General features: G+C 32.1%; 1 protein-coding gene across 2 annotated transcripts in view; it reads left to right on the forward strand.

Moving 5' to 3' along the window:
• Positions 1-3382: 3382 nt before the first annotated feature.
• The window catches only part of Nep1 (M13 family metallopeptidase neprilysin 1), a 74662-nt gene continuing 61500 nt past the window's right edge, over positions 3383-16544 (forward strand). The window contains exon 1 of one of the 2 annotated variants that reach the window (XM_075302191.1): positions 3383-3882. The gene's annotated coding sequence lies outside the window, so the exon portion shown is untranslated. The remainder of the gene's footprint in view (positions 3883-16544) is intronic. The other variant, XM_075302189.1, reaches the window with a different exon arrangement.

Here is a 16544-nt window from a genome sequence, read left to right on the forward strand (position 1 = left end):
AGTTACTACAAAAAAGCATCGTATGAGTGAAATTCTCTATCGCATGATCGATCAACTTTTTCCTTTTGTAAAATTTTGCCAAACTTTTATTTTTTGTCAACATTTTACTTCTATAAAAAATTTTGTCAAAATTTTACTTCTATAAAAAATTTTGCCAAATTTTATTTCTATGGAAAATTTTGTCAAAATTTTATTGCTATAGAAAATTTTGTTAAAATTTTATTTCTATAGAAAATTTTGTCCAAGTTCTATATCTATAGAAAAGTTTGTCAAAATTTTATTTCTATAGAAAATTTTGTCCAAATTTTATTTTTATAGAAAATTTTGTCCAAATTTTATTTTTATAGAAAATTTTGTCTAAATTTTGTTTTTATAGAAAATTTTGTCAACATTTTATTTCTATAGAAAATTTTGTCAAAAATTTATTTCTATAGAAAATTTTGTCAAAATTTTATTTTTCTAGACAATTTGGTAAATTTTTTTTTTTAAATTTTATTTCTATAGAAAATTTACCAAAATTTTATTTCTATAGAAACTTTTGCCAAATTTAATTTCAAAAAATTTATAAAAATTTTATTTTTATAGAAAATTTGGTCAATATTTTATTTCTATAGAAAATTTTGTCCAAATTTTATTTTTCTAGACATTTGGTCAACATTTTTTTTTTGAAAACTTTATTCTATAGAAAATTTTACCAAAATTTTATTTCTATAGAATTTGGTCAAAATTTTATTTCTATGGAAACTTTTGTCAACATTTTATTTCAATAGAAAATTTTGCTAAAAATGTATTTTTATTTATCTATAGAAAATTTATGAAGTCCCATGAATTCTACCAATTTACAAAACAATTGTGGTAAGCGGATATAGAACTAAAAAAAATATTTAAAATGGAGGATTCTAAGGGAGCTCTTGACAATAATCTTTTGTTGAAATGTAGTAAAAAATACTTTTTCGCTCAAAAAATACCTTCCCTGGTGTATAGGATCCAAAGCAGTGCTGCCGCTAGTGAAAAATTGAGTGAAGTAGATTTTGGAAAGAAGTGGAGTAGATTGAATACAATTGAAGTAGCATACATTTTTGAAAACAAAACAATAGAATTCATTTTATTATATCCTCCACCATAGGATGGGGTATATTAACTTTGTCATTCCGTTTGTAACACATCGAAATATTGCTCTAAGACCCCATAAAGTATATATATTCTGGGTCGTGGTGAAATTCTGAGTCGATCTGAGCATGTCCGTCCTTCCGTCCGTCTATTGAAATCACGCTAACTTCCGAACGAAAGAAGCTATCGACTTCAAACTTGGCACAAGTAGTTGTTATTGATGTTGGTCGGATGGTATTGGGCCATATCGGTCCACTTTTACGTATAGCCCCCTTATAAACGGACCCCAAATTTGGCTTGCGGGAACTCTAAGAGAAGCAAATTTCATCCGATCCAGCTGAAATTTGGTACATGGTTGCAGCATATGATCTCTAACAACCATGCAAAAATTGGTCCACATCGGTCCATAATTATATATAGCCCCCATATAAACTGATCAACCGATTTGGCTTGCGGAGCCTCTAAGAGAAATTTGGTACATTGTGTAAGTATATGATCTCTAACCACTATGCAAAAATTGGTCCACATCGGTTAATAATTAATAATTCAATGATTAAAACCGCTATGTTCATCGTAATTAAAGGAATAAGAAAAACAATTAGGTAATATGGGGAAGAATGTAAAAATTTGAAGCAGAACAAAAAGTGAAGCAGATTTTTGGAAGAAGGAGTGACGAAGTAAATTTTGTGAAAATGAAGCAAAATACTTCGATTGAAGTAGTAGCGGCAGCACTGATCCAAAAAAACTAAATGACGCTCTCTTCGTTTTGATATATACACAGAAAAAATATCACCAAAATATTTCCAAATAAAAAGTTAATTGAAGTTGAAATTTTTTTCAATTAATAAATTAATTGATACAATTAACTTTTTAATCATGATAGAAACATTAAGTTAATTAAGTCAATGATTGAAATTTTTAAAATGTTTAATTAAAAAATTAATTGATACAATTAACTTTTTAATCAAATTCGGAAGACTAATTCAGTTAAAAAAAAATGCTGATTTTTTTTACTTTTTTAATTAAAAATGTATTTCAAACAATCATTTGTTAATCCAAATAAAAACTCTAAGCCAATCTAACTAAGTAATTAAAAATAGTTACCTTTTTTAATTAATAAATTAATTGCGTTTTGCAATCAACATCAATTAAATTTTTAATTGAATCAATTAAAAAATTAATTGAATTTTGCTGAAAAAATCAATTAATTTTTTAATCAAGAATTTTTTCTATGCCCAATTAAAACTGTGATTGATACTATCATTTTCGTGATTGAAGACATTTCAATTAAAAAATTAATTGGATCAATTAATTTGGTGATTGAATCAGAGAAAAAATTTTTTGTGTGTATATAAATTACAGTCTTTTCTCTCCCTCTTTCTCTCTCTCTCCAAATGTTAGCAGTGATGCCAATTTGGTGCTTTTAGCATCACATTTAGTACTTTTCGATTTCCAAAAATCACCAAATTGTCTTTTTAGTGCCTTCTCAAAAAAATGCACCAACTTGGTGCTTTCTGACCTTTTCATTTAGTGCTTTTGGAGCTTTTTTCAATTTGAACAGTATTGAGTATAATCGACATCTTTTAATACAAAAATTCTGATTAGACTGTCAAAAGCTAAAGAAACTCAACTATATTGCCATGGAATTTTATTGTTATGAAGGTGGTGTTGATCCTGTTTTAATCAATATTGCTATTATTTTTAAAAGTCTAGCAACGAGTGCAGAATTTCTGAACATGATAAAGATGGCATTAAAAACGTTAGTATTAAATTCACAAAAACACTCATAATAGAAATAAGAAATAGACTCCCAGCAAATTTAATGTCGAAACATTTATTTTCTCCTCGGAAAAAACATATTACTGATAAAAAATTAATGGAATGAGTGTAAAATAAGCATTAACAATTATAAAGATGTACACTTGGATAGCCGTTCAATACCCAAAAGTTCTATAATGCATCTTTGGAAGTTTTTTTTTAGTAGTAGCTCTTTGAATTTCGGCTGACTGGAGTAGTTTTAGTAGTGGGAACTGTCATGTTAGAATTTTTAAAATATTTTTTTGGCGCTTTTTGCCCTTCCGGAGTTGGCATCACTGAATGTTATATTCTCTTTAAAAATTTAGTACAAACAACAAATAGTGATAACGGCCTCCTTGTTAATCTCAGAGAGCCGATTTCATTTGTTTATGTTTGTTTTGTTGAAACGAATGTAATCATCCATAATCGCCTTGTATTTGCCAGTAGATAGAATTCTTGTTAGCCAAGTTAAAACCAGTTAGTCGTGTGCGAATTATCAATTGGTGTGGTTGGGACATCCTCCTTAAATGACTTTATATGTCACCTCAATATGTACGACTAACGTGTGAATGCAGTTACAATTCAACAAACAACAAAAACCATCGGTTCATCAGTTTTTATATGAAAAGATTTTATTACAAATATGGGGAGATATTTGTTTATTGTTTGTGATATTCTAAGCCTCCCATATAATCAAAACTGAAAGTTAATGTAAAGGTAAATAAACCGCACACATCCAGATGTGGGGAAATTTTTTAAGTCGCAAATACAGTTTTCCTTTCATTCAATCTTCTCATCCATAACCACAACGTGAATATAAATTTTGAACTTAAATCATATAAAAAGAATTAACTTTAATATCAAACACAAGCAAATAAAAAATGACTACAGTGAAAGAAAATTACATAGACATTCCTCGGTAGTGAACATATTGGATAAATTAATCTTTGTAACAAACTAAATGACCAGGAAATGGTAACATATGCTGCAACTTAATTTTGGCGCAAAGTGACTAATAACACAAAAGTTATTTCGACCATAAACACAAATAATTATACAAGATAACAAGTATATACGGCCCCAAGTTCGGCCAGGCCGAATCTTATGTACCCACCACCATGGATTGCGTAGAAACTTCTACGAAAGATTGTCATCCACAATAGAATTACTTGGGTTGTGGTATCTTAACACTTCTTAACATCGTTTTCTAAATTGTGATTTAGCCCATACATGGTATATATTAGACAAAAAAGTTATGTATAGTTGTCTATAAATAATTACGAATCGATATGGACTTTTTGTACGTAGAGAGCCAGAATTGAAATATGGGGGTCGCTTATATGGGGGCTATATACAATTATGAACTTGATATGGACCAATTTTTGTGTGATTGGGGATCGATTTATCTGAGGACCATATATAACCGATATGGACCTAGTTAGGCATGGTTGTTAACGACCATATATAGCACAATGTACCAAATTTCAAGCAGATCGGATGAAATTTGCTTCTCCAAAAGGCACCGGAGGTCAAATCTGGGGATCGGTTTATATGGGAGCTATATATAATTATGGACTGATAGGAACCAATTCCTGCATGGTTGTTGGATACCATATACTAACATCACGTACCAAATTCCAACCGAATGGGAAGAATTTTGCTCTTCCAAGGGGCTCTGGAGGTCAAATCTGGGGATCGGTTTATATGGGGCCTATATATAATTATGGACCGATATCGACCAATTTTTGCATGGGAGTTTGAGGCCATATATTAACACCACGTACCAAATTTCAACTGAATCAGATGAATTTTGGTCTTCCAAGAGGTTCCGGAGGTCAAATGTGGTGATCGGTTTATATGGGGGCTATATATAATTAAGAACCGATGTGGACCAATTTTTGCATGGTTGTTAGAGACCATATACTAACATCACGTACCAAATTTCAGCCGGATCGGATGAAATTTGCTTCTCTTAGAGGCCTCGCAAGCCAAATCGGGGGATCGGTTTATATGGGGGCTATATATAATTATGGACCGATGTGCACCAATTTTTGCATGGTTGTTAGTGACCATATACTAACACCATGTACCAAATTTAAGCCGGTTCGGATGAAATTTGCTTCTCTTAGAGGCCTCGCAAGCCAAATCGGGGGATCGGTTTATATGGGTGCTATATATAATTATGGACCGATGTCGACCAATTTTTGCATGGTTGTTAGAGAGCATATACTAACACCATGTACCAAATTTCAGCCGGATCGGATGAAATTTGCTTCTCTTAGAGGCCTCGCAAGCCAAATCGGGGGATCGGTTTATATGGGGGCTATATATAATTATGGACCAATTTCGACCAATTTTTGCATGGTTGTAAGAGACCATATACTGCCACCATGTACCAAATTTCAGCCGGATCGGATGAAATTTGCCTTTCTTAGGGGCCTCGCAAGCCAAATCGGGGGATCGGTTTATATGGGGGCTATATATAATTATGGACCGATGTGGACCAATTTTTGCATGGTGTTAGAGACCATATACTAACACCATGTACCGAATTTCAGCCGGATCGGATGAAATTTCCTTCTATTAGAGGCCTCGCAAGCCAAATTTTGGGGTCCGTTTATATGGGGGCTATACGTAAAAGTGGACCGACATGGCCCATTTGCAATACCATCCGACCTACATCAATAACAACTACTTGTGCCAAGTTTCAAGTCGATAGCTTGTTTCGTTCGGAAGTTAGCGTGATTTCAACAGACGGACGGACGGACGGACGGACGGACATGCTCAGATCGACTCAGAATTTCACCACGACCCAGAATATATATACTTTATGGGGTCTTAGAGCAATATTTCGATGAGTTACAAACGGAATGACAAAGTTAATATACCCCCCATCCTATGGTGGTGGGTATAATGACATATGGTGTTATTGTTATGTGTTGTGGGTGTGTACAGAAATATTATTTTAGATGCATTTATTATGAAAAAATAACAAGTGTTAATGTGTTCATTGTTTTTAGTGTTAATTTACTTATTTTAATATGTTTATCCTTATGTCTGTACATTCTTGTGAAGATTGGTAACATATTGTTTACTCCTGGAATTTTTCAATAATAACAGTAAAAAATAATAAAAATAATGAATTGCGGATCCGAAATTTGTATGGAAGAATAATTTATTAACCTATAAAAGCTATCAGTATTCTTTAATGGGAAAACTTGATCCAGGAGATCGAACTAAAAAACACCATAAATACACTCATAGAAATAAGTATATAAAAACAGCAGTCGGTGGTTGCTGCTCAGCATTGCCACAATGAGTTTTTATTTTGGACCAAGATTTTTCCAAAATTGGACTAAAATTTCTACCAACGGACTAAATTAAATTAATATCATTTAAAAGTTAAAAATTTTCCACAATTCTACTTCGATAGAAAATTTTGTCAATTTTTTATTTCTATTCAAAATTTTTATTTCTATTTATTTCAATAGAAATGTTTGTAAACATTTTATTTCTATAGAAAATTTTGTCAAAATTTTATTTCTGTAGAAAATTTTGTCCAAATTTTATTTCTATAGAAAATTTTGTCAAAATTTTATTACTGTAGAAAATTTTGCCAAAATTTTATTTCTATAAAAAATTATGTCAAAATTTTATTTCTATAGAAAATTTTGTCAAAATTTTATTTCTGTAGAAAATTATGTCAAAATTTTATTTCTATAGAAATTTTTGTAAAAATTTTATTTCTGTAGAAAATTTGGTCAAAATTTTATTTCTATAGAAAATTTTGTTAAAATTTTATTTCTATAGAAAATTTGGTCAAAATTTTATTTTTATAGAAAATTTGGTCAAAATTTTATTTCTTGTTTTGTTTTTTATTGTTGGTTTGTACTGTAATCATATTTGTTGTTTAGATTTCAGCTTTACAAGAGTAGTTTAACCAACAGAGGAAAATAATGTTTGTCAAATTTATTTGGGCAAAGCCATATAGACTGCAAGATGGTTGGATGGGCGCACGTTTCGGAATTACCACATTCCTCATCAGCATCATCTATCAGAATAAATTCAGGCAGTCCACTAAACCCAAAGTGAACCACACTTGAACCTTCCGAAAAAAGGTTTATGATAGCTGGCTTATGCCGAAATAAATTCATACAAACATCTTTCTTTTCCTTTGCCACCATCAAATCACCGATTTGAGTGAAGTTGGCTGGGTTTATATTGAGCGTGCTTCCTCTTACTTCATTCGTGTTTTGTTTTTTATTGTTGGTTTGTACTGTAATCATATTTGTTGTTTAGATCTCAGCTTTAAAACCATCGTGTTGACTAAACTACAAGAGTAGCTTAACCAACAGAAGAAAAGAATGTTTGTCAAATTTATTTGGGCAAAGCCCTATAGACTACAAGATGGTTGGATGGAAGCGCGTTTCGGAATTACCACATTCCTCATCAGCATCCTCTACTTGCAGCAAAACTATCAACCAATTATCAGAATAAATTCAGGCAGTGCGCTAAACCCAAAGTGAACCACACTTGAACCTTCCGAAAAAAGGATACTGATGAGGAATGTGGTAATTCCGAATATTTTATTTCTATAGAAAATTTGGTCAAAATTTTATTTCTATAGAAAATTTGGTCAAAATTTTATTTCTATAGAAAATTTGGTCAAATTTTTATTTCTATAGAAAATTTGATCAAAATTTATATCTATAGAAAATTTGGTCAACATTTTATTTATATAGAAAATTTTATTTCTATAGAAAATCTTGTCAAAATTTTATTTCTTTAGAAAATTTTTGTCAAATTTTTATTTCTGTAGAAAATTTTGTAAAAATTGTATTTCTATAGAAAATTTTGTCAAAATTTTGTTTCCTTTTGTATGTTGTCACAATTTTACTTCTATAGAAAACTATAGAAGATTTAGCCAAAATTTTATTTCTATAGAAAAATTTTATTTGTAAAGAAAATTTTGTCAAAAATTTGTTTTCTATAGAAAATTTTATTTCTACAGAAAGTTATCGCAAAATTTTATTTCTATGTAAAATGTTTACAAACTTTTCTTCCTTTACAAAATGTTTGCGTAGTTTTTTACTTATACAAAATTTTTTAAAGTTTATTTTATTTTGGTACAAAATGTTGGCCAAATTTTATTTCTATAGAAAATATTGTTAAAATTTTATATCTATAGAAATTTTTGTCAAAATTTTATTTCTACAGAAAATTTTTGTCAAAATTTTATTTCTTAAGAAAATTTCGAAAAAATACCGATTTGATGAAAATGGACCAAAATCAGCCAAATCCCATTTAGTCTGACCATCGGACCAAATTTAAAAATTCATAATTTTTTGGACAAATTTTGGACAAACAATTCCTAAAAATATTAGGTTTTAATGTGTCATCTAAACTATTTCAAAATATGTTTTGTATACTGAAAAAAATATTGACCTAATATTAAAGATTATGCATCCTAAATTTTAAGACACGCAATTTACACAATAATAAGGAAAAATGTCTTTAAAGTAAAGAAATTACAATTAAAAGAAAGAGCATAGTCCTTGATTATTTTTTTTTTTTTTTAATATGGGACTGGAATATTTGAAATTTGCCACCCTATTGAAAGGTCGCATATTTTTGAAGTAAATAAAATGTTTCTTAAAGTAAAAAAGAAAAATACGATAATTGAATAAAAATAAATAATCTTTAATGTAACTAAAATATTTGGATTAATAATAAAAAAAGCTTCAAAGTTTTTTTTTTTTTTTGAATTAATAAAATATATTTTACTTTGAAGTGTATTTTATAATTGCCAATTTTAAATTGGTATTCAGTAGTACTTGAATAACTTTAAATGACAGAATGAAAATTCGATAAATGAGGTCAGTATCCTAATTTTACATTTATAGGGTCTAGATTTAAAGCTTGACCTAATATTAAAAATTATTCACGGGAGCCACCGTGGTGCAATGGTTAGCATGCCCGCCTTGCATATACAACGTCGTGGGTTCGATTCCTGCTTCGACCGAACACCAAAAAGTTTTTCAGCGGTGGATTATCCCACCTCAGTAATGCTGGTGACATTTCTGAGGGTTTCACGGCAATGTGGAACGCCGTTCGGACTCGGCTATAAAAAGGAGGTCCCTTGTCATTGTTATATCGGGTGAGAGCTATATCTAAATCTGAACCGATTGCTTCCAAAATCAATAGGGTCATATTCTGAGCCAAAATACATACTTGTGCCAAATTTGAAGTCGATTGGACTAAAACTGCGACCTAGACTTTGATTACAAAAATGTGTTCATGGACAGATGGACAGACGGACATGGATATATCGACTCAGGCGCCCACCCTGAGCATTTTTGCCAAAGACACCATGTGTCTATCTCGTCTCCTTCTGGGTGTTGCAAACATATGCACTAACTTATAATACCCTGTTCCACAGTGAGGCGCAGGGTATAAAAATCAAAATTATAACCGATACTTCAAAGTAAAAATTGTTTTCTTAATTCCAAAAAAAAAAAAAAAATTAACCAAAGACGCTAAATCGTCAAAATAAGTCTTAGCCTATATTTGAAGCCTTCTTATCTTAAATCTAAAGTTTCAATTTCTTTAAATCAAAAATGTGTTTCTTTACTTTAAGGAAAATTAGCCTTAGTTCAAAGACATGCGACTTTAACGGAGGGACGCAAATTTACACAATTTGTGTCCTAAATTTTATGAAAAAAAAATGTTGAAGCAAAGATTATAAACTTTATTTTAATTAAAATTTCATTATTTTAAAGAAATTTGTCCTCAATATTTTGTAAATTTCGCCTCCCAAAATTTAGGTTGCGTAATCTTTAATATCACGTGAATATTATCTTCAGTGTATATTTAAGGCTGGAAGCTAACTGAAAAAATGTCTTTATTTTAAAGTTGCAGCATCTTTGCCTCGGAATCAAAAACAAAATATTTAAATCCAAGTAATTTTTTTCTTGAGTGTAATGTATATGCCAGTATTTCGATTACTTATAAATGCAGTGGTAAACTTATTTTTCATACATAGTTGGATACTATATAAAGTTGTTGACGATTAATTTGACCCCCTTGTCGTATGAGTGTTATCATGTACAAAGAATTTATGTTAATCATACGTGACATAGCACTTAACCCCATGGAAAAAATGTTGCAAGTTTTTCCCAAAACATGAAGTAATGTATATGCGTATATAAAACAAGTATATACAGCAGTAAGTTCGGCCGGGCCGAATCTTAAATACCCACCACCATGAACCAGATATTAGGGTTTCCTTTGAAATTTCAGGAGGGCTAGAGGACTTGAGGACACTTCCCGAAGATAAATTTAAAGATTTCACCTATGAGGACTATATCAGATTCTGGATTTATAAGAACCATTTTTGCTTGAGTTTTAGAGGAATCATTAACATCTCTTGTAAGTGTGCAAGAAAAATATAAAATAACGTCTTGATTTGAAATCTTAAATCTGTAGAAGTAAAATCTGGAAATTTTACATTGAGTTTAAAACAATTTTCATGATCAGTATTTACAATTTCTGGCAAATCAGATAAAAACTACGGTTTCTAGAAACCCAAGGAGTTTAATCAGGAGATCGTTCTGATGGGGGCTATACTAAAATATGGACCGATACTCACCGCTTTCGGCACACCTCTTTATGACCCGAAAATACCTATAGATTTCCAATTTCAGGCAAATAGGATAAAAACTTCGGATTCTAGAAGCCCAAGAAGTAAAATCGGGAAATCGGTCTATATAGGGGCTATACAAAAATATGGACCGATACTCACCATTTTCGGCACACCTCTTTATGGTCCCAAAATACCTCTAGATTTCCAATTTCAGACAAATTGGATAAAAACTACGGTTTCTATAAACCCAAGACCCCAAATCGGGAGGTCGTTTTATATGGGGACCATAAGCGTAGGAAGGCCTCTGGGGAGGGGGCTTAGACCCCCCCAGAAAAATTTTAGCCCCCCCCCCAGAATTTGAAAACCTATTTACGATTTTACATTTTTCTAAAAATTAAACAAGTATATACACAGCAGAAAGTTCCGCTAAAGATTTTCATGCACAATCGAATTACTTTGGTTGTGGTAGCAGTTGCCGATGGCAAAGTTTTTAATCTGGTATTTATAAAATAAATCTGTGGTTGAACTTTTGATTTAGTTGAATAACTAAAGCTCCTTTATTATTTTGTTTAGTCTGGTTTAGTCAATTTAATTTAAAAAATAGTAATTGATACTATTTGGGGGCTACACCAAAATATGGACCGATACTCACCATTCTCGGCACACCTCTTTATGGTCCTAAAATACCTCTAGATTTCCACTTTCAGACAAATTGGATAAAAACTACGGTTTCTATAAGCCCAAGACCCCAAATCGGGAGATCGCTCTATATGGGGGCTATACCAAAATATGGACGGATACTCACAATTTTTGGCACACGTATTTGTGGTCCTACAATACCTCTAGATTTCCAATTTCAGGTAAATTGAATAAAAACTGCGGTTTCTATAAGCCCAAGAAGTAAAATCGGGAGATCGGTCTATATGGGGGCTATACCAAAACATGGACCGACACTCACCATTTTTGGCACACCTCTTTATGGTCATAAAATACCTCTAGATTTTCAATTTCGCGCAAATTGGATGAAAACTACGGTTTCTATAAGCGAAAGACCCCAAATCGGGAGGTCGGTTTATATGGGAGCTATACCAAACCATGGACCGACACTCACCATTTTTGGCACACCTCTTATTGAATGCTGTAGCGTGATTACAACAGACAGCCAGACAGACAGACAGACAGACAGACAGACGGACTTATTATACCCCGTCACCATTCTATAGTGGTGGGTATAAAAAGTAAGAAAAATAGAATCCCACAATTACTAAAAAATTCTGCAAAATTTTTTAAATTTTATTTACATAGAATTAAATTTTAAAAGATATAAAAATACATATTTAAGTTGTTTCTTATTTTAATGGTCCAGAAGAGCTAATCCGAAATTATGTTCCTATATAAATTGCATTGCATTTTATCCAATTTTGCGCAAATTCAGGATAAAAAAAACATTTTTCACTGTTGACTGACACCCTTTTTGGAAGTACAGTATTTTAACTCAATGCTTATAGATTGGCCTTTTATACACCCTTCAATAACTTCAAAGTGACGTTTTTCCGTTTCGCTTCTGCTTAAACTTTCAAAGAACTTCGAACTCTGTAATCGATTTCTTCAAAACTTTTAAGTTAAGTCAATTTCCTCTGCTTCCTGTAGGATATATAGCGTATATGAATAATATTAAAAGAATGCTTTGAATGTTTGAAGCCGGGGGGCAAAAAACAGCGGTGCTCATTTTTATAGCACATACACAGAAAAAAAATCGCGAAAAAATATTCCAATTAAAATTTTAATTGAGTTTTAAAAAATATGCAATTAAAAATTTAATTGATTCAACAAATTTTTTAATTGAAACAAAAATTAATAGCATCACTTAAATTTTTAATTGGATCAATTCATTTTTTAATTGACTTTCAATTAATTGTTTAATTGATACTATCATTTCTTTGGGTGAGGACATTTCAATTAAAAAATTAATTGTATCAATTAATTTCGTTATTGAATCAAAAAATTTTTTTTTGTGTGTAGACAATTGTTCAATCTCATGAAATTTGATAATGTTTACCTTCGTCATGGGTTGATATTAAACACCCTATTCTATCGAAATAAGTACTACTTCGAAGTCACCTCATTTTCTAATTGAATTCAAAATTTTGAATTTCAAGTCTCAATTTTAAAATAATTTTGCGACTTTTATACCCTGAGGAATTAAAATCTGGGGATCGGTCTTCCAAAATTCTCTGGATGTTTATCCCTTAGCTTAACAAACATTTTCATTCTTTGCCATAGAGTATATCCCCAAATCTTATCACCATTTTGCAAAAGGTATACTCCCAAATGGTCATTTATTACTATAGTGGCATAATAAATGTTGATAGGTTTTTTTACACTTTCCATAAAATTATTAAAGATAAGAAGAAATTATGGGCATAAGTGCAATCAGTTTTGCCGACAAGTTAAGAAGTGTTAAGACGGATTATAATCTGCCATATATATCAAACCACCATTATAATATGTTTATAATTTCTAATTTTTTATTATTTCTGACGATTTGAGAGCTCTTATCTTTTGGACAGAAGACAGAATTATTAATTGACTTTTTAAAAGTAATGCGTTGTGTTAAAATGATAATGCTTAGTTCAAATGACACTCCAATGCCTATTTGGAATGACAGTCCATTTCCAAAGACTAAAAACCTAAATGTTGCCGATTCATTCATTCAACAATACAATGAAAGTGATACTTTTGAACTTGACCAAGATAAGTTAATTTATATTTTAGGAGGATAATTGACTTTTTAATTAATCGAGTATTTATCCAGAAAGTCTAAAATTGAAATATAAAACTTTAAAGTTATAAATCTCGATCACAGATAAATTATCACCAAAATATTTCCAATTAAATAGTTGATTGAAGTTGAAAATTTTCCGATTAATAAATTAATTGATACAATTAACTTTTTAATCAAAATCGGAATTAAAAAATATGATGGACTTTTTTATAATTTTTATATTTTTTTTATAAATTTAAAATGTAATCAAACAATCAATTTTTTAATCAAACTAACCCCCATTTTCATGTAGCTCCGTTAGGCTTTAACTGGCAGTTAACAGAAAGAAAAATGGAAATATCTTTTCTCCGGTTAACTTTAACTGAACAATTTTCAGCAGTTAAGTTTATAACTGGCATATGGAATATATACGCAAGATGACAAATATGTAGATATCACGGTTTAAAAGTTCGTTAGCTAACGTATCACTAACGGAGCTTCATGAAAATGGGGGTAAGTTAAACCTCTGAATGGTGGACACCCACATTTTTGTCCACATTTGGGAGTTATCCGGTTATGAGAGGTTAATTGTAATGTGTTAAGCCACCGTGGTGCAATGGTTAGCATGCCCGCCTTGCATACACAAGGTCGTGGGTTCGATTTCTGCTACGACCGAACACCAAAAAGTTTTTCAGCCGTGGATTATCCTACCTCAGTAATGCTGGTGACATTTCTGAGGGTTTCAAAGCTTTTCTAAGTGGTTTCACTGGAATGTGGAACGCCGTTCGGACTCGGCTATAAAAAGGAGGTCCTTGTCATTGAGATTAACATGGAAGGCGGGCATAAGTTAATTTAGGCGGGCATGCTAACCATTGCACCACGGTGGCTCCCTTGGATGCCTTACCGAATGGACCGATAAAAACTATGTTAAATCCGATACACGTTTTTGTGAGTCTAAAATACCAGTATACTTACAATTTCACGCAAATCTGATAAAAACTACGATTTCTAGAAACCCAATGAGTGAAATCGGGAGATCACTCTTATGGGGGTTATACTAAAACATGGACCGATACTCACCGTTTTCGGTACACCTATTTATGGTCCTAAAATAATTCTAGATTTCGAATTTCACGCAAATTGGATAAAAACTACGGTTTCTATAATCCCAAGAAATAAAATCGGGAGATCGGTCTATATGGGGGATATACAAAAACATGAACCAAAACACGCCATTTTCGGCACACGTATTTGTGGTCCTACAAGACATCTAGATCTCCAATTTCAGGTAAATTGGATAAAAACTACGGTTTCTATAAGCCTATGAAGTAAAATCTGGAGATCGGTCTATATGGGGGCTATATGAAAACATGGACCGATACTCACTATTTTCGACATACACTCCTAAAATACCTCTAGATTTCCAATTTCAGACAAATTGGATAAAAACTACGGTTTCTATAAGTCCAAGAAGTAAAATCGGAAGATCAGTCTATATTGTGGTCATAAAATACCTCTAGATTTACAATTTCAGGCAAATTGGATAAAAACTACGGATTCTATAAGCCCAAGAAGTAAAATCAGGAGATCGGTCTATATGGAGGCTATATCAAAACATGAACTGATACTCACCATTTTTGGCACACCTCTTTGCGGTTGTAAAATACCTCAAGATTTCCAATTTCAGGCAAATTGGATAGAAACTACAGTTTTTATAAGCCCAAGACCCCAAATCGGGAGGTCGGTTTATATGGGAGCTATATCAAATCCTGAACCGATATAGCCCATTTTCGAACTTGACCTACCTGCAGACAAAAGACGTGTTTGTGCGAAATTTCAGCACGATTGCTGCATTATTGAAGACTGTAGCGTGATTACAACAGACAGACAGCCAAACAGACGATATAGTCGGAAATCGATATAGTCGGAAATCGATATTTCGATGTGTTACAAACGGAATGACAAACTTATTATACCCCCGTCACCATTCTATGGTGGAGGGTATAACAATAATGAAATGTTGAAAAGTGTGGAAAATACGGTTCCCATAATTGATGATAACATTTTTCCTAAAAATTACCCACTTGTGTTACAAACGGAATGACAAACTTATTATACCCCCGTCACCATTCTATGGTGGTGGGTATAACAATTATGAAATGTTGAAAAGTGTGGAATATATGGTCACCATAATTGATGGTAACATTTTTCCTCATATTTCCCACTTGTTGAATAATGTTTCAATTTGTCTGACAATCAAAATGGCAATAGGGCGCCTGTCATAGTTGTTTTTGTACTAGTGATAGTACCTTTCTTAGTATGCCTTGGATACCATCTTTTTATTATATCATGGTACATTAGTAAAATTTTGACAATTAAAAAAAATTGAATGAATATGAAAATTTACGAAAATTCGAAAAGCCGACCTTTAGAATTGCAACCCATACACACAAATTTTTTTTTTCAGATTCAATCATGAAATTAATTGATCCAATAATTTTTATACCCTCCACCATAGGATGGGGGTATATTATTATACCCTCCACCATAGGATGGGGGTATATTAACTTTGTCATTCCGTTTGTAACACATCGAAATATTGCTCTAAGACCCCATAAAGTATATATATTCTGGGTCGTGGTGAAATTCTGAGTCGATCTGAGCATGTCCGTCCGTCCGTCCGTCTGTTGAAATCACGCTAACTTCCGAACGAAACAAGCTATCGACTTGAAACTTGGCACAAGTAGTTGTTATTGATGTAGGTCGGAGGGTATTGAAAATGGGCCATATCGGTTCACTTTTACGTATAGCCCCCATATAAACGGACCCCCAAATTTGACTTGCGATTGCTCTAAAAGAAGCAAATTTCATCCGATCCGGCTGAAATTTGGTACATGGTGTGAGTATATGGTCTCTAACAACCATGCAAAAATTGGTCCAAATCGGTCCACTTTTACGTATAGTCCCCATATAAACGGACCCCCAAATTTGGATTGCGATTGCTCTAAAAGAATCAAATTTCATTGGATCAGGCTGAAATTTGGTACATGGTGTTAGTATATGGTCTCTAACAACCATGCAAAAATTGGTCCACATCGGTCCATAATTATATATAGCCCCCATATAAACCGATCCCCAGATTTGACCTCCGGAGCCTCTTAGAGGAGCAAAATTCATCCGATACGGTTGAAATTTGGTACGTGGTGTTAGTATATGGTCTCTAACAACCAT

Source organism: Haematobia irritans, chromosome 3, assembly GCF_050003625.1.
Source record: "Haematobia irritans isolate KBUSLIRL chromosome 3, ASM5000362v1, whole genome shotgun sequence".
Taxonomy (NCBI): Eukaryota; Metazoa; Arthropoda; class Insecta; order Diptera; family Muscidae; genus Haematobia; species Haematobia irritans.